The 20,125-nt window shown below is 37.9% G+C and overlaps 1 long non-coding RNA gene across 1 annotated transcript; it reads right to left on the bottom strand.

Annotated features, from left to right (window-relative positions):
• Positions 1 to 8,058: 8,058 nt before the first annotated feature.
• LOC115989571 lies at positions 8,059 to 13,130 on the bottom strand. The gene is made up of 3 exons (XR_004092000.1): positions 13,054 to 13,130; positions 9,114 to 9,171; positions 8,059 to 8,271 (listed from the first exon to the last, which is right to left on the bottom strand). It is a non-coding gene; the product is annotated as an uncharacterized LOC115989571 (long non-coding RNA).
• Positions 13,131 to 20,125: the final 6,995 nt, after the last annotated feature.

Here is a 20,125-nt window from a genome sequence, read left to right as displayed (position 1 = left end):
ATAAGCAAAGGACTAGTACCTCGGGGAACCCAGAATGAAGAACTACAAAGGAAAGTAGCTGGGAAGACTTTCAACCTAGCAAGAAGGAATCAGCTCACTTGGGAAAAATGACAAGAGGAAGTGCAGCCAAAAGCTGAGTCTGACAAAGGGTGAGAGGCCTTAAAGGAAGAAGAACCAAACGTCAGCTCTTTAAGGATACCCCAAAATGGAAAGTCAGCTGGAGACTTTTGGGGAAGAAGCACCAAAAGGGGAAAATGATGAGAAATAAGGAAGGGATTAGCCACCAAGGTTGCTGGCACAACATCAGTTCTAGTACCCAAGAAAGCAAATGGGGGGAATCAGTGGTACCCTGGAATCCTAGGATGACATTTTAAAAGGGGAAAAGCAGCCAACAGTGAAGGGACATTTAGCAACAGTAAATTAGAGTAGAATCATTGAGAAAACTCTATTAGAATTCAAATAAAGTAAGGAAATAGAGGGAAATACCACCCCTATCCCCAAAACAACCACTAGAGAACACACTTGGATTTAAAAGGATTCAAACTTTGCAAGTCATAGAGGCCTGAAGAGATCTAAGTCTATGATTTTTGAACTTATTTGGATCTTGTGATACGTCCTAGTGAACATGATGTATTACATAATTGAGAAATTAATGAAATATTACACAGTATCTTAAGGACCCCTAACGTTTACTTTATGTCTTTCTCGATCGCATTGCCCCTTTATTGTTTCTTGCTGTTCAATGCATATATTTCTTGTTTGCTAGTATGTATGTATTGTAAGATTCTTGCTCTGTGCACCATCTGGTTTGTAATCAGCTCATTTAGCTGTGGTGAACCAAGCCCAGTCCCTTAAAACAACAAGTAAGAGGACCCAAGGTTCTTGTGTCTACTTGGGCCTAGGTATTGTCCAAAAAGGACCCTTATAAGAGTTAAGGAGAACTCATGTATCAACAAAGCAAAGGAAGCAGAATTAGCGTTACAGGTGCATGTCACTTCAATTACTCAGCTTTAGGAATCAATCAAAAGACTTCAAATGGAATTAACATCCCAACAAGAAGCAAGTTCTGCCCTTCAAACTTAACTAGAAGGTGTCACCATAGAATGTAACTCTTTGAGGAAAGAGATTGAGAATTTAGAAGGTGAGCTAAGAGCTCTGAGCGATCTAGACTTCTCTCTTGAAAATTTTAGTTTTCTCACAAACATTCACTTTTCAAGTTGTAATATTTTTTTGTGGTCTTGAAAGGCCATGGGGTTGTACTATAACTTTACCATGCCTTATTTTGCCAAACTATTTAGACTTTGCATGCATCTTATGAACAACATCATATGAAATAATTGTATATAAGTCTTTGTTTATAATAGTATGAGTTTTGCAAAACATAAAATCATTTTGACATGATGGCCACAAAAAAAAAAAAAAAAAAAAAAAAAAAAGGATTTTTTACAAGGTTAAGCATGATATTTCTTAAGGTGGGCTTTGCTAGTGGGGCTATACGCCTTTATACCTACTTGATACTTTAGCCAATAATGTCCTGTTGCATGTGCTTCCTCTACTATGTATAGTCCTTCCCATTTTGGAGAAAACTTATGTTTAATAGCTCCAGCAACTCCTTATACATGCGAGGCAGCTTTCCAAAAAAAATTCTCACACTTGAAACATTCTTTCTTTAACTTGGCCTTCGTGTTTAGCCTTCATGTTAGCCTATTAAAGGTGGTTATGAGAGGCAGCATTGTCACACATTTTCTCCATAATTTCCAAAGTGTCTTCTCTAGGTATTCCTGCAATCTTTGCCAGTTTCACCGCTAGCCTTAATAAATTTATTGGGATAACAGCTTCTGTGCTATAGATTAAAGAAAATGATGAAGCCCCTGTAACTTGTGATTTGGCATTTCTATGAGCCCACAGAGTTGTAGGAAGCTCCTCCTTCCACCCCATTTCATTCTCCTTAGTCATTTTTCCCAATATCTTCAATAATCTTTTGTTAGAGGCCTCAGCTTGACCCTTTCCTTTGGGATAATAAGGAGTAGATGTCGTGTGAGAAATGGGGTACCAGTCTGTTAAACAACGCACATCCTTGTTCAAGAATAGTATGCCATTGTCAAAAATAATTTTGTTGGGTACCCCAAAATGACATATTATATTCTCCCTTAAGAAATTAGCCACTGAGCTACCTGTTGCCCTCTTTATAGCCACAGCTTCTACTCACTTGGTAAATAGCTCAGTGGCTACCAATATTCATGTACATCCTTCAGAGAGGGGGTTTATATGTCCCATAAAATCCAGCCCCCAGTTGTGGAATGGAAATGGAGCCACAATTGGATGAAGACTCTGATGGCTGGTGTGTATTTCGTCTCCCCGCTATTGGCATTCTTGACACTTCTTTGCAAAGTCTTAAGCATTCCTTTGCATTGTGGGACAGTAATATCCCTGGTACAAAGTCATTTGCCACAATTTTCTCCCACCCGAGTGTCCTGTTGGTTCACCATTAACTTAATTAGTAGGAATACATACCATCCATCTCCCTTGGAAACTTCTCTTGAACAATTTCTCATCCACCACTTTAAACCTAGTCACATAATTTTAAAATTTTTCTCTTTGTACACGATCAGCAAGAAATATACCTTGCAAAAGGTATCTCAAATATGGATCCTACCAATCTTCTTCCAATAATTCGCCATTATGCACTTTTGCATGATCTAGAGGAATAACAGAACAAGTCTTACAACTCTATTGTTCTTTCTTAGCATCATTGGCCATTTCTAGCCAGAAGATCCCCAACCTTTTCAATCTTTTGTAGAGGCTAACATTGAGATTTACACCACAAATATCATAGTGCAATTTGTGAAACAATGTCAGTCCCTCCTACCTTGAAACGCACTTCATCAGCAAACCTTCTAATCCCCTAAGAAACAAATCCCCGTTAATCCTAAGGAAGTCTTTCATATTTGTTGGTAACTCTGACCAACACACTTCCCTTGAGTCATTGCTTTTAACAAAGGTTTTCGCCAATCTTGAGGGAAACATAGCTCATCTTGAACTAAACCAAGTTGCTTGTCAACTCGGAGTTTCATCTTTTCTTTCTTCAGTATAGACTTAGTGGCTAGAGTAGCTAGTAAGTCAACAAGCTTGTTTTCACCTCTGTTAACCACCTTGTACTCTATGAAAGTAAAGTGTTCCACGATTCTTTGCACTGCAGCTCTGTAAGCAACCAAACTAGGATTCTTTACTTTGTAAATTTCCTCAACCTATCTTATTACCAACTCAGAGTTACCAAATACCTTCAACCGTTTTATGCTTAACCTTCTGGTAGCCTTCAACCCTACCAACAAGGCTTCATATTCTGCTTCATTGTTAGAGCAAAGGAAGTGTAATTTATAGGCAAATGTATGCTCTTCCCCTGGTGACTTTAAGACTACTTCCATCCCCCCTCCTTGAATTGTAGATGACTCATCAAAATACATCGACCACACTTGCTCCTCTATCACCATAATTTCCTATTGAGGGGGTAAAAAATAATTTTTCCTAGGAAAATTAGCGAGCAGATCAGCTTCTTTCTGGCCTATGATGGCGGTTGGCCATATGCACTCAATGCACAATGTCAGGATGGCCCATTGCCCCATTCTTCCTGATAACTGAAGGCATGTCAAAAGATACTTCATGGGATTACACTTAGTCACCAGTTGCACACGATGTCCTAGAAAGTAATGATTGAATTTCATCACAGCAAAGGCTAAAGACAAACATACTTCTCAACTGTTAAGTATCTTAACTCTGGTCCCTTCATAAGCCTGCTTATATAGACACTGGCTTCTTTAGCCCTTCCTGCTCCTAAGCTAACAGTGCTCCCAAGTATTGCTCGGTATTAGCTATGTACAATAGCAAGGGTTTCCCAGGTACAGGAGCCATCATGGTGTGGGGATCCCCCAATATCATCTGAATCTTCTTAAATGCTTTTTGGCATTGATCGCACCATACAAAAGTTACCCCTTTCTTTGTTTGCTCCATGAGAGGCTTTAAGATCTGAGGAGAGGCTAGAATGAATCTTCTTAAGTAAGAAACATTTCCCACAAAGCTTCTTAACTCCTTCAGAGTCATAGGAGGGCTAAAAATGGTTATTGCTTCAACCTTTGTAGGGTCCAAATCAATCCCCCTATGATGAACAAGAAATCTCAAGAATTTCCCTGAAGATACTCCAAAGGCACACTTGGAAGGACTCATCCTCAAATTATGCTCTCTGCATCTTTCAAAAACTTGTCTTAGGTGCACCAAGTGCTTAAAAGGATTCTTCACTTTTACCACAAGATCACCAATGTAATCTTTTACCTACTTATGCCGCATGTCCCCAAAGATTATGGTCATGGTTCTTTGGTACATTGCACCTACATTCTTCAATCCAAAAGGCATCACCCTATAGAAATAATTCCCAAAAGGTGTCCTGAAAGCAGTTTTCGAGGCATCTACTAGGTCCATAAGGATTTTATTATACCCACTATAACCATCCATAAATGAGAAATGCTTGTGACCAGCCACTACATCTACTAGGATATCAACATTAAGAAATGGGAATTCATCCTTTGAACAGGTGTTATTGGGATCCCAAAAATCTACACAGATTCTTATCTGACCATTTTTCTTCTTTACAGGGACTATGTTAGCTAACCAGCTCAGGCATTTGATCTCCTCAATGAATCTCGCTTTTAAAAGCTTTTGTACTTCAAGCTTTATCTTTTCCTCCACTTCCAAACGATATTTCCTTGGCGGTTGTTTCACAGGTTTTGCATTAGGATCCACCTTTAGCTTGTGCACTACCAAGTTCAAGCTTAGACTTGGCATTTCTTGATAACTCCAAGCGAAAACATCCTTGTATTCCTTCAACAAAAATACCAACTTTCCTCTTTCTTTTTTGAACATATTCTTGCTGATATTTACCATTTTTTTACCTTTTTCTCTATCACCCAGGTTGACTTCAATAAGTTCTTCTTGCACATTCTTAACACCATCATTCATACACTCAGGAGCTTCTTTCACAAACTCCTCAGTTGTATGAACTTCCTCTAGCTGTTATGTCGAATTAAGGGAATTAGACTCGCCATCCTCCTCATCCCCTTTCTTTAACCATCATAATTCATATACCACCTGACCATCAAGCCCGGTAACCCTTCTTATCTTGGTGGCCTTAATGACTAACGACTTGTTCCTCCAAATGGCCTTCACACATTGATGATATGTGGAAGCCATTGCTTTATACACCTTTAGCCATGGATGGCCTAAGATGATGTGGTAGGATGTATTCCCTTCCATCACATACATGAGAGTAGTTGCCTGAATCGGCCCAACCCTAAGGTCCAAAGACACATGCCCAAGAGTATTTTGCTGTAAGGCTCCTATTCTTGCTCCTTGCATTGGCTTTAGAATAATTCATTCCTTTGAAATTCCCAAGGCATCGAAAGTTGGGAGAGATAGAATATTAGTGGATGTACCAATGTCTACCAATGCCCTTTTGATTCGAGATGCTCCGAAAAAGGCAATGACATATAAAGGTCTATCACCATCAACAACTCGATTAACTAGATCTTTGTTTGAAAAGGTGTCTGAATCTCTTGCTTCCTAGTATGCCAATTGCATCAAACTTCCTTCAACAAAGACCACTACATGATTCCTTTCCATCACCCTGGTCAAGGCTTGGGCTGCTTCTCTTCTAACCATGGGTCTAAGACCTATTCCTTCAAGAAATGAATTTATTTTATCCTCCTGCTGAATTCTCATTACCATTTCTTCATCTACCAATGGTGGCAAGACTGAGCTACTGCTAGCCATGTTTTCTGCTACTTCTTGCATAAGATTCTCATGACCTATAAAGAAAGTCGTTGCCACCTCTGGTCTATGCATCTTTGGGCTAGCTCTCTTCCCAGCTTTGATAATCAAATCTCCCTTGGCTACCCTATCATGGAAAATATTTCTCAAAGCATAGCAATCCATAGTATGATGGTCACATCTCCTGTTGTATCTACAATAAAATGGATTTTGTTTTTCCTCTTCTGTAGGTTCATGCTTACATTTAGGAACATCACTACACCATCTTTCACCTAAGCTTCTAGGATGCTATGCAACTCTTTAGTGGACACAATAAAAGGAGGGGGAATGCCACCTCTGTCCCTCTTCTTTCCTTTGGCCACCTTCTTAGGTTCTTCTGTCACAGCAACCTCCACCTTTTTGTTTTCTCTCCTCCACGGTTGTCTAGGAGCACTCACAATTTTTGAAGTTGAACCTTTTGAAGGCTTCCATACAGACATACTTGTTCTCTTTGCAGCTTCCACAAGCCTTGTAACACTAGAGATCTGAAGATTCTCTAAGTAAGGCCAATATTTATACAACATACCTGTGATACAAACATTCACCAGCCTTTCTTCCTCTATAGAATCATAACAAAGTAAAGAGAGATCTCAAAACCTATGAATATACTCTAGCAATCCCTCAAACACCCTTTGCTTCTCATGTTGTAGATCTAACAAAGTGAACTTTTCCTCCAAAGCAAAGAACTTTTTCATGAACTGCGTTACCCAATCGTCTCAACTTAGAACTGATCCTGGTGCAAGACTGGTATACCAAGTAAAAGCTCGACCTTCTAAAGACTTAGAGAACTCTCTAAGCCTCAACTCATGGTCGTGAGAGCGAGCTGTCAAAGCATCTACATATCGTCTGATATGCTCTCTAGCGCTCCCTATTATGCCATCATACTTAGGGAATATAGGAGGTGTGTAGTTAGCAGGATAAGGTTTCCCAACTATTTTTTCATGATAAAGAGGCCTGGTATCAACATAAACAACACTAAATATCTTCTTGGCTTCAAATAGAATAGCATGTATGTCTTCCCTAGTTAGATATGGAAACCCCTGAGGACCTTGATGAGCCTGAGGTATAGTTGTCTTCTAACGTAAGGACTGAAACTCTGCCCACATAGCAGCTTAAGAACGTTGAAGGTCTTCAATGGTAGCCATCATATCCCTGCTCTCACGATGAGTAGTCCCACTCGAAGATTCTGCGCCTTCAAAATGCATGGATATATGATCTATACTTGGTTTTGATCGATGGTTCTCACCCACACCAATCAATATCCCAATAACCACCTTCTTCCTTAGAGGCATGGAGAAAGTGACTACAAACAGAGATGTACAACCCAACAAAACACCCTTAAAAAGGAAAATAACCAAAGATCCCCAGCGGATTCACTAAAAATGTACGTGCAAGTTAGATTTGAGCTTATTTATAGGAATGAAATAAGTTATCTAACAGTACATCTACATGAGTATAACACCCCAAACCCATACTAAGGATTTAGATGCAAGTTATCTAACAGCGCTCCCTATTATGCCATCATACTTAGGGAATATAGGAGGTGTGTAGTTAGCAGGATAAGGTTTCCCAACTATTTCTTCAGGATAAAGAGGCCTGGTATCAACATAAACAACACTAAATATCTTCTTGGCTACAAATAGAATAGCATGTATGCCTTCCCTAGTTAGATAAGGAAACCCCCGAGGACCTTGATGAGCCTGAGGTATAGTTGTCTTCTAACGTAAGGACTGAAACTCTGCCCACATAGTAGCTTAAGAACGTTGAAGGTCTTCAATGGCAGCCATCATATCCCTGCTCTCACGATGAGTAGTCCCACTCGAAGATTCTGCGCCTTCAGAATGCATGGATATATGATCTATACTTGGTTTTGACCGATGGTTCTCACCCACACCAATCAATATCCCAATAACCACCTTCTTCCTTAGAGGCATGGAGAAAGTGACTACAAACAGAGATGTACAACCCAACAAAACACCCTTAAAAAGGAAAATAACCAGAGATCCCCAGCAGATTCGCTAAAAATGTACGTGCAAGTTAGATTTGAGCTTATTTATAGGAATGAAATAAGTTATCTAACAGTACATCTACATGAGTATAACACCCCAAACCCATACTAAGGATTTAGATGCACGACTTGTCTTATAAATAATCAACAATAATATAATGGAACAAAGCGTAATTAAATATCCACAAATAAACTTCAAACCATCAAAATCTTTCCTATGAAATCCATAAAAACAAAAACTTTAACAATAAAGTCTCCTAATACAATCTCAAAGAGTTCCACAAATGCCAAACTCACCATCCTAAGAAAATATATTAAAACAATCCATCAACTAACATAGCTCCAAAAAATGTCTTCAATCTATGGCTCCAATGATCTACCACCAAAATATATTCCATTGCTTTAATCTGAAAGGGTGGAGAAAAGGGGGGTGAGCTAGAAGCTCAATAAAAGACTACATAACATAAGGATGTCTTTCAAAACAAAACAATAGCATCATTGATAAAATATAAACTTTACAAAACATTTACAAATAGTTTTAACAGTAATATAATATACTTTGTAAAACTGTCAAGAATAAAACATTTAACTATTACGTTGTAATCATTAAATAAAAATAATAATCACTTTACTTAGTAAAAATTACACTGAATAAGTAGAAACAATATATTATAACGATAAACAATTTTTCCACATATAAAGATCAATAACAATAAAACAGTAGTTTGATATAGAAAACATTAAATATTATCTAGACAAAGACAGAAACTGATAAACACTCGGTGGGTGATTCCCATAGGGAACAATAACACTAACCTCAAAGAGGCAACATTGGCTCAAAAGAGCAAACAATAACACTGGCTCCGAAGAGCAAACGATAACACTGCACCACACCACAATAACACTACTTTGGCTGAAGACCAACACTTAACCCTGTATTGGCAAAGGTTGCATACTGTCTAGTTGATCGTTTAAAAACATTTTTACTTTATTACAATATTGTTGATACCAATCATATATCATATAACAAAGACTTTCTCAAAAATATAGTTTTGAGTCATTCTTAACGTAGACAGTTTCAAAGTAATATACAATAAATAATAAAATTCAGGTATGTATAAAGCATTGATAATGGTATAAGTTTTTGGAAAATTCACTTTTGCAATTATGTATATATAAATATATTTTTACCAAAAATATATATAAATATATACGTCCTGAAAGACGTCATATTTTGAATTCCACTTACCTCTAGTTGCTAATACTCGTAGTCTAGATCCAAAATCAAATGAGCTCTTCCTCCACACCTAAAAGTAAATGAGTAACACAATTATATAATTAATCCACATACCATAAGGATGTAAGGGACACTTCCTAATAATTTACTACTCTTTAAACATCTCTACAATCCTTCATAATATATTACTTCTCCTTACTACTATTATGTCTTTAAGGCTAAAAGAGGTATTAGTACATGTAAGGATATCATCTAATGAGAATATGCATGTTGGCGGCTCACCAATATTTTCATCAAGTCCTAATAGGTTAATATCAATACAAACATTGTTTAGTTAAGTGTTAGATTCATATTTTCTTTAGGATTTCAGATAACACTTCAACGCCACCATGAAATACTCTATGAGATCCATATAAATAAATAAATATATATATATATATATATATATTTATAGCATCCATAGAAATCTCTACCCGTAAGACATAGCTACCTATAGCATGTACTGACTATTAGAAATTTAATCTAATATTTATATAATATCCAAGGATTTTCCTACCCGTAAGCGATAGAAAAAATACAATAGATTTACCAAATAATTCCTACCCGTAGGATGTAGTGACCTGAAGCATGTATTGATAAAAGTTTAGAAACTTGACCATGATATAGATTACAAGATTCAAAAGACCAGCCCCGCTACCATGCGTAAACTCTAGCAACTAATCACTCAAGAGCTTATCGCCTAATTCAAGAGTTCATATGGAATATTAAAGCAAATCTATTAAACTACTCTAGCAACGTAGGTTATTTCCATGAAGATTTGAGAGGAGAAAGTATACCATATTTCGATAATACCAACTCAGCATCTATTTTGGTATTTCCTACCCAATAAATGAGTGACACCTATTTCAAAAAATCACATCAGACTACTCTAATAAATTAATCACAATCTTCTATACTATCGAGAAGATAAATTAATCATTTATTGCAGTAGTCTGATGTGGTGTTTTGAAACAAGTGTCACTCATCTGTTGGATAAGAAATACCAAAACAGATATTGAGTTGGTATTATCAAGGCATGGTATACTTTCTCGTTTGAGAGAGACATATACCTGACCACACGGATGCAGAATTTGTTTCTTGTATTTTTGCACTCTCTCTCTCTCTCTCTCTCTCTCTCTCTCTCTCTCTCTCTCTCTCTCTCTCTCTCTCTCTCTCAAATTACACTATTTTACCTTTCAGCTTTACACATTAAAATTGTTTTCATCTGGGCTGAAATTTAAAATACACTAAAACTTATCTCTTTAGCATTTAAGAAACCTATAAAACTTAAATAAGCTTCCAAGACTTTAATTCCTACTAAAACTCATATTAAGATTGTTTAGATAGGCTAAAACTCTAAAGAAATCCAATAACACTTAAACTCCTAATCCAAATAGGTTTTAATCTCTTATCATTTTCCTTAACTAATAAGGAGACTAAAAGTTTAATATGAATAATCCAAAAAAATAGCTCTCACGTTACATCTTCTTTTATTTATTTTCTTTGTAGATATCATAATATAAAAAAATATCACCTTCAAAATAAATTAAATAATTCATGAATTTCACTCTAGAAGCAATTAAATTAAATTTAAGTGAGGTAGGTGTTACAATGAGAAAGCTCGAAAAGATGCAAGTTTTGACATGACACTCAAATAAGAAATAAAGAAAGTGATGATACGACATGAAAAAGACGCACATTTAAAAAAAAAAAAAAAAAAAAAAAAAAAAAAAAAAAAAAAAAAAAAGGCTGATTATCAAAACAACATAGGATGTACGTGGAAAACCCTAAAGGAGGGATAAAAAACCACGATTTGAGCAAGAACATAACATTCTTGCTCGGCTTAGCTTGTATTATGTATGAGAAAGATATTAGTTTACAATGAAGTTGCCTTTCTTTCCTACCAACTCTCCACTTTCATCTCAAAATATCGACTTGGGTTCTTGCCCTAATAACACAGCTACGCGTTCCTCTTATACTCTAAGGAATATGGCTAAGTACAAAGGACACATGCCAAGTTATCATATTCTCTCCTTTGGATCTTTACATAGCTGTGATATTATCCGCTGACTAAGAGATAAGAACTGCGCCAAAGTGGCACTAGGACCTGTAGGTAGATAGCTTTGCCACTGTTTGGGAGACAAGTCTTGGTCATCAATAGGGACATCAGGAATACTCTGATTGGTACACGTGTCTCCAAGGTGACTCATTATGCATTCAACCAATAAGGGATGTTCTCATAGCCTTAAACCCTAAAAAGTCACTATGTCCCTTTTTGGTGATTGCTTGAGTACCATGTCAAATGTAAATCTCACTACCTTCCCAAAGTAGTCACGCCTTTAGCACTAACCAAGACAAAATCTCTTAGCCAACACCTACTCTCCCTTCCCTCACAACTGCTCACATGTAGAGTTCAAATTCAACCATTTACGCATTCTCTCATGCCTTAGTGGTGTTATGTACAACAGTTTTTGAAAATATTGTACATATATTATAAGAAAAAATAAACTAAATTAGAGTAAAAAACATATACATTTTAAGATATTAAAAATTAGTTCCCTTCTCAAGATAAGATTAATTTTATTTTTTTAAATCATGAAACCAAAGATAAATGCAAAAGAATAACAAAACCATGAAAATCAACTAATTTGTTTTGTACTCAAATATTTCATACCATGAAATGAAAGTATATCCAACTCTCTTACTGTCTTCTACTCATCGATAGAGTGACATTAAGACATGATATGGGCAAGTGTGTATACATGCATCTTATAGATGATTAAAATTAAATCATGATAAAATATGACTTTACCTTACACACCAAAAATTCTCTCTATTATATACCCAAAACAAAAATTATCTAACCAAATTACCCAAACCTAAATTATATTTAAGCCCCTGATTTTAAAAAGAAAAAAGAAAACAAACTTATTCATAGGGGTTTCAGCATCTTAATGGTAGTGGGAGACCTGTATAACAGAGGTAGTGACCCCTTAGATTCCTCTTTCTCTATCTTTCAAATGTTTTGTCAGTCTCAGAACTTTTATTTTGGTAATATATAGTGAAACAGTGCATTTTATTTAACAATCCACAAAATTTTTGAGTCTCTCTATTTCTCTTCAGGGCCTTATCTAGTTAGCTATTACTATTAGTCCTTAATTATTATTTTTTTTTACTTTTTAAAAATACTAAAACAGTGGGTATGTTAAAAGACATGAAAAATAGAGAAATGTGTGATGTAAGCTTAGTCAATTAAAGATACATTAATGAGATCACCATAAAATAAGTTAATGTGAATTTTTGGCTAATAGTAAAAAAAAAATATATATATATAAATGCAAAATTAGAGCATCACGTAGCAAGATCTCATACACTCCCACATGAGATTTTTAGGCTATTTGCTTATATATATATATAGAGAGAGAGATTGATGATTAAAAGAAACACGTTAGTGTGCATTAAATATAAAGGGAGCAAAAAACAAAATAAACAAAAAATAAAAACAAAAAAACAAAAAACAAAATAAACAAATAAAACAAAATAAATAGAAATTCAATTATAAAAGCAATGAGTCTCAAGAGTAAAGCAACAGGGCAAGACATGACTATCCACTTTAGCAGCATCAACCAAAAACAACAAAGTACCATTGAAATAGGACACTGGGGGTGGAATAAAAGTATAGTTCACATTTTTTCTGAAAATTTTGCAGAAGCTTTTAAGCTTTCCATGCTTAAATAATCTGTCACAATAGTGAGCCCCTCTCTATGCCGACTACAACGGAATTATATCTTTAATCTAGGTGAATTCTAGATAAAATCCATTAAAATCAGAAGCACAATCATATCATTACTATTACAATAGGCTGACAGCAAGGCCTGGCTCACAAGTTATGATAGGTTGACAAAAAACAAACCTCATGAATTGCAAGCTGTTGAATTTGCAAAGGGAGCAAAAGGACCACGGGCTAAGCTGAAGCATTTGGGAATAAATACAGCAACAAGTGAGAAACACAATATACAATACATGAAAAAAAAACACAACTACATGCTGTAATTAAAACCAAAACCATGGTAACTATGTCCAAGAAACCTCTTAATGACAAATCATCATGACCCAAATAAGATATAATCTATAATGCATATAAAATCATAGTCTTTAACTTGTGTTGATTTCTTCTATAGATGACGCAAAAGTTTTGAAAGCCCAAATTTTCTATCATTCTTCTAATATATGTTTTATAAGAGCTGATAAAGTAGTTTATAAGAGCTTGCATCAAGATGAAAAGCATATGTCATAACAAAACTTAGCAAAATATGGAGAGGAGACCACATACTTTATATGATCTATGTTATTGTTCTGCCTGCTTTCTACTTTTTAAAACCAAAACTCGAAAATTTAGACCCATACCACTAGAGAAGAATTTGCATTAAAGTTAGGAAAGAGAAACGGAATAATAAACAGATGATATATAGTAATAGGCCCCAAAAAAACCACTCCAAAGGAAGGGAAGACTTAAAGAGAGATGGAAGAGTTATTCTGATAAACTTTTGAATTTGTTTGAGAAATCAGTCTTGAACATTTTCATGCAACTTCTTTATATATTTTACTCTGTGTCTGCTTGTCTATCTTGTTCAAAACTTTTGATTCAATATGGGTGGCTCTGTATTTTTCTTCGTGGAATCAAAATCATTTGAGTTTTCAGTTGAGGAAGGTGGTATGTTTTACCAGCTGCGTATTTACGAGAGAGGCAGAGATTATCTCAGGTCAATATTTATGGGAAAAGGAAGTGCAAAGAGACTGCTGTTCAATGTGGAAGAACTGATCTCTGGGCAGTCCAGTGGGCAGTTTGCAAAATCTTGCCGTGAGGGGGACAAATGCTTTATTCTTCAGTTGGGTTCCCACTCTCACGGAGCTTTCTTGTTAATTTCGGAACTCACTCATGGTCGTCGTAAGGGTTCTATAGTGGTGCCTGAAGGGAAGACGTACAGGGAGTGGCTGGAGAGGATTTGGGTTACACCTGAGGAAGGTGTTAGCCCCGGAGTCTCTAGCTCCCAAGCAAGCTATCACAGGTATTTTTAGAGACGCCTCAGAATCCTTTGCGTCGGTGGTGGCAGGGAAACGGTTTAACAATGGTGGCAGAGGTGATAAAGGGAAGAAAAAAAAATGTATTGATTCAAAATACAAATTCTGAGCAACCTGGGGTGAAGAGTCTGTCAGTCCCCTAATAACAGTGAGGAAAGTATCCTAGGACAGAGGGAGGCTCCTAGGGTAAAGATTTTGTCAGAATCCAGCCGTGTTAACCGGGTTACCTGCAAGGATAGTACTCTAGGACAGAGAGATTAAATTGGGGGCGAAGATTTTGTCAACAATAGATGGGATTGAAGATAAAGGTATTAAAGCTGAGTTGACTTTGGATACGATTTTGTGTATGGAGCGTGGGTTAGATGGGAATTGGGCTGTTGTGTGGTCTGAAGTTAAGGAAGTGGGCCCAAAAGAGGTGCAACCTAAAAAGCCCACTATTCAGAATTTTCAAAAGGTTAGTAACTCCGGCCCATTTAATTACATCAAGCCCAAACCTGTTTGGAGGCCACGTCAAAGCCAATCTTTGGCAAACCCAGACCACAGGCAGCGAGGAAATTCTGATCTCGTAGCCTTGGGTGTAAGTGAGTCTCAGGTTTTGCCTCCGGGACAACTGGATGCGAGCTTGAGTGACGATGGGTTGACGCCGATGAGAGTATTGGACACTCCGGTGAACGGAAAAAAGTTGGCGGCAAGGTGTAGTTCTATTTTAGGCATTCCCAACTCCAGCAAGGCTGCCTTCTCTGGGTTCTCGGGCTCCGATGCCGAGGAAACTCAGGGGTTAGGTAGGTGGCACGCTAGGTTCACCGGAAATCTGGTGCTTAGCTCGGCAATGGCTGGAATTCAGCCTCCTATGTTGAAAGAGGGGTCGCCGATCTTGTGTCGGCAACCATGGGTGGATCATAATAGATTTTCCCCTCTCTTAGGCTTGGGTTTTGGTTTGGAAGCTGAGGTTGGGGAAGGGGAAGCTCACGAAGAAGGAGTAGTAGATTAGTGGATTTCGTTGGGGATTTTCAGCCAGATTTTGGGCTACACGTTCTCTCGTGGGAAGCCAGTGGGGTGGATGTCAGTGGTTTTGACTTTGGTGAGAAGGATAATTGGGTGTTGGATTGTGAACCTTTGTCTCGATGGGAACCTTTGGCTCGGGACTCTATCGAGGGAAAACAGGTGACGGAGTCTGGGCCACCTTCAAATTGGGTTTCACTGTTGAAAATTTTTTGTAAAATGATGGGTTTCCTATAGTGAAACATAAAGCTCAATGTTTGGCTCTATTTCACATCTTGGAATAGGAATGTCTCAAGGTCAACGATGCAGGGGTGTCTAAGTGACCTGCAAACTCAAGGACAAGAGGTCTCAGGGAGCTTATGGGGCTTATTTTTTTATGTTAATTACGATGGAGTCTCTGCTAGGAATAGGAAAGGGGGTGTTGATTGTCTTAAATGACTCTATGACTACTTTCTTGGAATGTAAGGGGGCTTAACAATCCTCAGAAGAGAGTGGTTTGTAAGAATTTGCTAAAAAAGTGGAAGTGTGAGATTGTATGTTTTCAAGAAACGAAAGTATCTTCTTGTGATGTTGCTTTTGTGTGGAGTTTATGGAGTAGTCTTTTTATTGATTGGGCTGTTTTGGATGCTGTGCAAACTTCGGGAGGGGTCTTGCTGATTTGGGATAAGAGGGTCTTTGAAAAGTTGGATGTTATGGTTGGACAGTTTTCGGTCAATGTTATTGAGAGGAGTGGTGGATGACTTTGTTTGGACTTGTACAGGTGTGTATGGTCCTAATGTCAATGGTCAGTGGTCTACTTTATGAGAGGAGTTATCCCAGGTGCATGCCAAGTGGCCTATGGCTTGGTGTATTGTAGGTGACTTCAATATTATCAGGTTCCCTAGTAAAAGGATTGGTTGTGAGTCTTTTAGCCCTGCTATGTTCGCATTCTCGGATTTTATTGAGAATAATTTTTTGGTTGATTTACCTTTAGAGGGGGCCTCCTTCACTTGGTTTAGAGATTTTGGTGTCCCCTCTATGTCAAGAATTGATAGGGCATTGGTTTCTCTTGATTGGGAGGAACACTACGTTGATATATCCCAACGGGTGCTTCCCCGCGCTCTTTCTGACCATTGCCCTCTTTTGTTGGAAGCTGGTGTTGTTCGGCGTAGTCGAAGTGCCTTTGAATTTGAAAATATGTGGTTGAAAGTAGAGGGTTTTGTTGATAGTAAAGCATTGGTGGGATGGATACAGTTTTGCGGGCTCTCCAAGTTTCATTTTGGCTCAAAAATTAAAGGCTCTGAAAGTAGATTTTAAAAAAATGGAATAGGGAGGAGTTTGGTGCTTTGGCTTTCAAAAAGAACTTGCTGACAGCTGATGGGTTTAGATGCGAGAGAGGAGTTGGTGGGTCTTTCAAACGAGGATCATATCCATCACCTACAAATCAAAGGTGACATTGATCAATTGGCTTCTCTTGAGGAGATTTCTTGGAGGCAAAAGTCTCGGGCCTTGTATGTGAAGGAGGGCGATAATAATACTTGGTTCTTTTACAAATTAGCAAACTCTCATAGAAATGCTAATCAAATTAAAAGGATTGAGATGGATGGTATTCTTTATGAGGATGAACCTGATGTTCGCTCTCAGTTAGTTCTTTTCTATCAAGGACTATTTAAGGAAATAGAGGTGGGGTGTCCCACCATGGATGGGTTAGATTTTGCTTGTATCGAAGAGGGTGAGCAGTTATCGTTAGAGAAGGAGTTCACGAAGAAGGAAGTCACCCAGGTCTTAAGGGAGATGGAGGGGGATAAAGCCCCTAGTCCTGATGGTTTTACCATAGCTTTTTTCCACATTTGTTGGAGTGTGGTGGAAAAGGATGTTACGGATTTTTTCGCTCATTTTCACAAACACTTTGGGTTTGAAAGGTCTATGAATGCTTCGTTTATCACTTTAATTCCTAAGAAGTGTAATGCCGTTAACATCAAGGATTTTCATCCCATCAGTTTGGTGAGTAGCGTGTACAAGTTGCTGTCTAAGGTCTTGGCTAAATAGGTTGAGGGTGGTTTTGGACAAGCTCATATCTAAGACTCAAAATGCGTTTGTTGGCGGAAGGCAGATTCTGGATTCAATGCTTATTGCAAATGAATGCCTAGATAGCAGGTTGAAGAGTAGAAGTCCAACGTGGTATGCAAGCTTGATATTGAAAAAGCTTATGACCATGTGAACTGGGAGGCCTTGGTTGGACCAGATGGGTTTTGGGATGAAATGGAGGGGGTGGATTAAGGCTTGTCTTACGTCTGTCTATTTTTCAATCCTGGTAAATGGATCCCCTAAAGGTTTTTTTGGATGCTCACGTGAATTGAGACAAGGGGATCCATTATCCCCGCTATTGTTTCTCTTGATAATGGAGGTTCTAAGTAGGCTCTTGAAGAAGACAAAGGAGTGTAATCTTATTCGGGATTCCATGTGGGAGATGTGAACGTTGTTGGTGTGCGTATCTCCCATCTGCTATTTGCTGATGACACTATCTTATTTTGTGATGCCTTTAGGGAACAATTGCTGTCCATAAGGTTGGTGTTGTCTTGTTTTCAGGCTTTTACGGGGTTGAAGGTCAATATCGGGAAAAGTGAGATTGTTCCCATTGGGGAGGTGAATAATATAGTTGCTTTGGCTAATATTCTTCACTGTAGAGTGGGCAGGTTGCCTATGAAATATTTGGGGATGCCGTTGGGAACTTCTTAATCAGCTGCGATTTGGAATCCTATTTTGGAGAAAATGGAGAAGAAGCTATCTGAGTGGAAGCATCTCTATTTATCTAAAGGTGGTAGGCTCATGCTAATAAAGAGTACTCTCTCAAGTCTCCCAACGTACTTTTTATCTCTCTTTACTATTCCTAAAGCTGTGGCAGCTAGATTGGAAAGTATTCAGAGAAATTTTATGTGGAAGTCTTCTGAGGGAAGTTTCAAGTATCCATTGGTGGCTTGAGGTAAGGTGTGTTCTCCCGTTGAGAGGGGCAGTTTAGGGATAAGAAGTGTGGTGTCATTTAATCAAGCGCTTTAAGGGAATTGGCTGTGGAGATTTGATCATGAAGCTACCCATCTCTGGTGGAGAGTTATCTCCACAAAATATGGTGAGGGTCATAGGGGGTGGTGCACTAAAGTCTGCAGGAGGGCTCATGGGTGTAGTCTTTGGAGAAGAATTTATGAAGGGTGGGAGAGTTTTTCTAAGCATCTATCCTTTGCAGTGAGAGATGGAACTCGTATTCGCTTTTGGCATGATAGGTGGATTGGTGAGAATTCTTTAAAAGATCGCTATCCTGAGCTTTATGCATGTTCAACGGTCAAGGATGCTTGCATCTCTGAGGTTTTGTGGGCTCCATAAGGAGGTATTGTTAGAGAGTGGAATTTAAGGTTTTATAGAGCATTTGAAGATTGAGAGTTGGATGCTTCTTATTCTCTATTTCAGCTTATCCAACCTCGAATTCCTCGGGATGTTAGGAGAGATACCCTTTGCTGGAGGCTAAAAAGGGATGGAAAGTTCAAGACCCGATCTTACTACCATGAGATTCGGGGTGCCTCGAATTCTTTATTTCCTTGGAAGGGTGTTTGGAAACCAAAGATTCCTAAGTGTGTGGCGTTCTTTCTGTGGATTGCTGCACATGGTCGGATCCTCACTTTGGATAATCTAATCCTTAAGGGTCACCCTTTGGCTAATTGGTGTTGTATGTGTTGCTGTGATGGGGAGTCGGTAAACGACCTTCTTCTTCATTGTCCTGTTACTCATTTCCTATGGGCTTTCATGCTTCAAGTTTTTGATATTCATTGGGTTATGTCAGGTTTGGTGGCGGGTTTGTTATCTAGTTGGCATCAATGGCTTGGAAAGCATAATTCGGAGATTTGGAATTTGGTTCCAGGGTGCTTAATGTGGATTGTGTGGTTGGAGCAAAATCGTCGATCTTTTGAAGATAAAGAGAAAACGTTGGAGGAGTTAAAGATTTTATGCCAACGCAGTCTGATGGAGTGGTCTCGTTGTTAGGGTTTTACTGCGTGTTCTTTCTCTCTTTGAGTTTATGCCTTCCCTTAGCTTAGTTTCCTGACATCTCTCTTGCTGTTGTGTTCTTGTTCATCATCATGAATATCTTGTAATTCTCATTTATTTTTTTCCCTCTTTAATATAAGTTTTCTGATTACCTATCAAAAAAAAAAAAAAGAAGTAATAATGTCTAGATTCTTTTTTAAGAGCTAAACTTTTTTCCTTCTTTTTTGAATAAGTAAGACTTTATTAAAAATATGAACATCACCCTACACACAAGTACACGCAATGAGAACACATAACACGTAATGTGGTATATGGGGTTTGAAAATCAAGTAACCTGGCAATAAGAACAATGAGAGGGACACAATGAAAAGATATGAAGAGTAAAAGGCGGCAGTGAGCTTCGGAGAAGCGGCTAGAGTGGCAGAGTGCGTGAATGATGGTGTTGATGTTAAGAGAGTCGGGTTGGTATCCTCGGAGGCAGAGGCAATCTAGAAGGTGAAGCACCACATCAACATTGCGGTCTTTGGTGCAAAGTCTAGGAATCCTTTTGGTCCAGTAGGACTTGTTGAATATTTCACGTTTGTCGTCTTAAATTCTTAATATGTCTTCTTCAATTCAAGAAATTGAACAAATGAACCTAAGTTAAAATTGTAAAACAATCAAAGAAATTTAGAGACATTTGATTTACAGCTTATTGCCTTTTTCAAATAACCTTCAACAGCTTTAGGGTGCTATCTTTAGAAGTAGCTGCCACAGTAATATCTTCAGCACCTGTATATACATTACAACTTTAACACTGAAGCCTTGACCATTAGTTTAACTAGCTTATAACCCGCACAATGTGCGAGATACTTTTATTTTTACAAAAGACATGATAATTGAAAATA

The sequence above is a fragment of the Quercus lobata genome, chromosome 5, assembly GCF_001633185.2.
Source record: "Quercus lobata isolate SW786 chromosome 5, ValleyOak3.0 Primary Assembly, whole genome shotgun sequence".
NCBI classification, from domain to species: domain Eukaryota; kingdom Viridiplantae; phylum Streptophyta; class Magnoliopsida; order Fagales; family Fagaceae; genus Quercus; species Quercus lobata.
The sequence above is the reverse complement of the archived record's forward strand: the minus strand, read 5'-3'. Positions and strand labels throughout refer to the sequence as shown.